The sequence below is a fragment of the Amblyomma mixtum genome, chromosome 3 (assembly GCF_055824585.1).
Source record: "Amblyomma mixtum isolate Tamu chromosome 3, ASM5582458v1, whole genome shotgun sequence".
In the NCBI taxonomy this organism is placed as follows: Eukaryota; Metazoa; Arthropoda; class Arachnida; order Ixodida; family Ixodidae; genus Amblyomma; species Amblyomma mixtum.
The window spans coordinates 327,881,266-327,885,056 of NC_143014.1; the positions used below are offsets into that span (position 1 = coordinate 327,881,266).

The 3,791-nt window shown below is 39.3% G+C and overlaps 1 pseudogene; it reads right to left on the reverse strand.

Moving 5' to 3' along the window:
• Positions 1-1,867: 1,867 nt before the first annotated feature.
• Positions 1,868-3,214, reverse strand: LOC149355883 (uncharacterized; annotated as a pseudogene).
• Between the last annotated feature and the right edge of the window lie 577 nt (positions 3,215-3,791).

Consider the following 3,791-nt stretch of genomic DNA (forward strand, 5'->3'; position numbering starts at 1 on the left):
GATCATATAGATGCTACATGCTGTCGTAACCTGAAGATACCACTGCACGTGGTTATTCTGGCAATTAGAATGATTTATATATATGGGTGCACATCACAAGTAGCCATCATTTGTTTTTGATAGTGCTATTTTATTTGTCAAGAACTGAATCAACTAGACTAGCATCCAGCTTCAGACTGCTGTATAACTGCACTTTAGCTTGGCATACAGCTAGTTTCACAAATATAATTTAGAAAAAGGAAGCAGACATATAATACACTTAATATTTATATGAACACATTAGCACAGCTTGAAAAATGCGCCATGTGGGCTTACATTTCACTAATATGATTTATATTATTTAATTATTTTATAAATATGATTATATTATTTAATTACTTTACAAAGAAACTTGCAACAAATCTACAAAACAGCACACATGCAGCCTATTTTGGCTACTCAGGAACAAGAACCACAGCTAATGTTTTTAACAGTTACTAGGCGCATTATCATAGCTTGAAAACACACACCTCTGAACTTGCATGTTACAAATATCAAACACTTCAGTAAACTATTTACACAACAAGAATAGCATACCTTGAAAATATGCAGTAGCTAGACTTTGTATTTCACAATATAAGAAATTCATTACGTGCAGAAACTTGCAAAAAATATACAAAGTAGGAGTGCAACCTAGTTGGCCATTCAGAAACAAGCAGGGGTATTATGAACAGTACAGTTAATTGCTGGGCTAGTTAACATCCTAAATTTATGTTTATAGTTTTCCAGCGCTACGGCATACACAACACATGAGCCGCCACGGTGGTTCAGTGGTTATTGTGCTCGGCTGCTGGCCCGTAAGACGCGGGTTCTAACCTGGCTGAGGCGGTCACGTTTCGATGGAGGCAAAATGCTAGAGGCCCGCAAATACAATCTGCACACAAGAAATCTAAAGAATGAAGGCAGGTTCCAAATTCGTCGAGAAATGCAGTGATTGCACACAGATTTTCAAGTGTGAAAATCCTTAGCAGAAGCAGACCACAAACCACATGTGAAGTGACAGAGGCGCATTATATTAAAAAAGCTGGTTCACAATATGTGAGCAATACTACAGTTGCATTATATAACATAGAAATAGTGTTTCTTTAACGGTTTTTTTTTTTGTGATAAAGTTGTGATATGTTCCTTTTTCCTTGTACGGTGTGCGCCTGCGCTGGACTGAGGGCATTTAAGTAGTGTCTGCATCATTAAATAACCAGTTGTCAGTGAGCGCCATGTTTTATCTTTCTTCCCAACTTTAGTAAAACGGCGAGATAAGCGAATTTGTACATACTTGAAGAAAACAGTGCAGCAACAGGGACAAGAGAGAAGACGGTACAGGTGCTGACTAGCAACTGAAGGTTTATTGAAAAGGAACACATAAAATACACTCCCTTTACAACCAAGAGTACACATGGCTACACCAACAACACTGATAAGCTGTCAACGTCAGTCATGGTGGTCAGCTACAACAGGTAACAGTCATGAACGAGGACGGATGGGGTGATTACGCATGTGTTGCGGACCCCATCCGTCCTCGTTCATGACTGCGAACTGTTGTAGCTGACCACCAAAACTGAAGCTGAGAGCTTATCAGAGTTGTTGGTTGTAGACCATGCGTGCTCTAGGTTGTAAAAGGAGTATATTTTACGTGTTCCATTTCAATAAACCTTCAGTTGCTAGTCAGCACCTGTACCGTCTTCTCTCTTGTCCTTGTTGCTGCGCTGTTTTCTTCCAAGTCTCCTTCCTCCCTTCTTTGGCCATGTGCCGTTGCGCTGGAAAACTACAAATTTAAAGTACTGTCAACATTTGCCTCAAAAATTCAGCACATCTAGAAACTTCTTGTCCCCTTGTCCCCTGGTGGCCTCCAGCTGCTCATGATAATGGTCTGATTCATGACATCAAAGGCGAAGCTGCATCCCTGCAAAAAAATAAATAAATATGTAAAGAACCAAAAATTTTCTATTATAAGCATCTTGGTGAACACACCCAATAGCAAAACCTCTAAACCTCTAACAACAAAAAGTGCAACATTAAGTGCAGGTTGCTGACACTGCTCAAAAATATGGATCAAGGATGAGGAAAAGTAAAATAAACATATATACTTGCACTAAGATATCTTCCAAATTAACGAAACACTTCCTATTTTGTCTGCCCCCAACTTAAAACCAGAGGTTATTTAAGTTCCAGTAATGCATGCAATAAAATCCACATATTTATTAGGAAATATTTAGTGTTGACGCCTCTAAATTACTGATCTATAACTGCCAATCATTGAAGTACTGAACTGTCTCTTACCGTTTCTTCTGTCTTGATGGTGCATAACGGAGCCATTCGGCAATCGAAAGATGTATTTGTGATTCCGTGGCCTGTGCAAAATTACTCTTCAGCGTTTCTGAAAAACAAATGAAAAAAAATGAATGAATCATCAAAGACAAGGCTACATTGGTTGGCTTGGAGAAGAGGGTTAAAGTAAGATAAGAGAAAGCCTCATGGCTTGTGCTGAACAACGGCCTCATCACCCTTCGCTAAAATAGGCAAAGCAGAAAACCAGCAGGGTGATGGCATGCCAGGAAAAGCCCATGCTATCAGTATAAAAATATATACTGCTTATGTTCCTTACAGAGGAAATGCGTTCAGTGCTTCAAGCCTATGCATTGTTAACTGACAGCTAAAAATCATGGCATGCTGAAATGCGAATGTGCGTATGCATGCTATACACGAGAGATCTATAAATATAGCACCTGTGAGGACTTGGAGCAGGTATAGCCCAATAAATGGCCTTTTTGCTTTTCTCCCCAGTCAGAGAAAAGTTCTGGGCCAACGTGTCCCACATGCATCTCCGCATAATTTTGCGTACCGAATCTTGCACTGATGTGCCACCGACTCGCGATAAATGGGCCATCTAGAAAAAAAAAGACATCCACATAAAATTTCATGCATGTGTACTTGCAAAGCAAAAATTTAACTTACGAGGTCTGTCCTGTTTTTTTTTTTGGCCATGAAGCTGCCACTCCAGTTCTTCCAGGCTCTGATGAGTTGCCAGAGGAAGCAGTTCAAGGATGGCACTGCTGACAGGTTCTGCACATGGTTGTTTATTTTGTGTGATGGCTTGCTCCATCCTTTGGATGGATTTTTCCAGGCCATCTACCTGAGCTCTTAGCCCCTTCACCTCCTCGAGCAACTTTCCAAGCATGGCTAAAACAAAGAAGAGAAAAGTAACTTGACCAAGCTAAAACATTTCACTGTAATGGTTTTAATCTTATGTAAGCAGTAACCTAAGTATCTCTTCATTCTTTCTACAAGCAAAGCAATCCACCTAAGAAATAGTAGTAACAGTTAAATAAAGGATTCCTGCCATTTCTTTCTTTAACTAATAATCTGCAAAGGGCCTAACTTAAGTTGCATGAATAACACTTTGCATATCCAATACAAGAACACCATGCAGAAACATGCACACGTAACTTCACAGGATCCTTAACGCAGCCAGAGTACTGGTGCTGCAATGAAAGGTATAAGAAATGCAGATATAAAACAAATTATTCAACAGTCAGACTTAAAAATGGTGAATTAAACATATGCAAATATTCTACTGTTAACATAAGTGCGTTTTCCCAAAAAGTATTGACTAAATTTAGGGGATCTACAATAACAGTGAACATATTTGCTTGTAAACGCACCGAAATAACTTAAGAGCTATTGCACTTTGAAGACTTACTATTTACATTCCACTCCCACTTTTGCTATAGCTCCACATGGAGCTGCAGAATGTT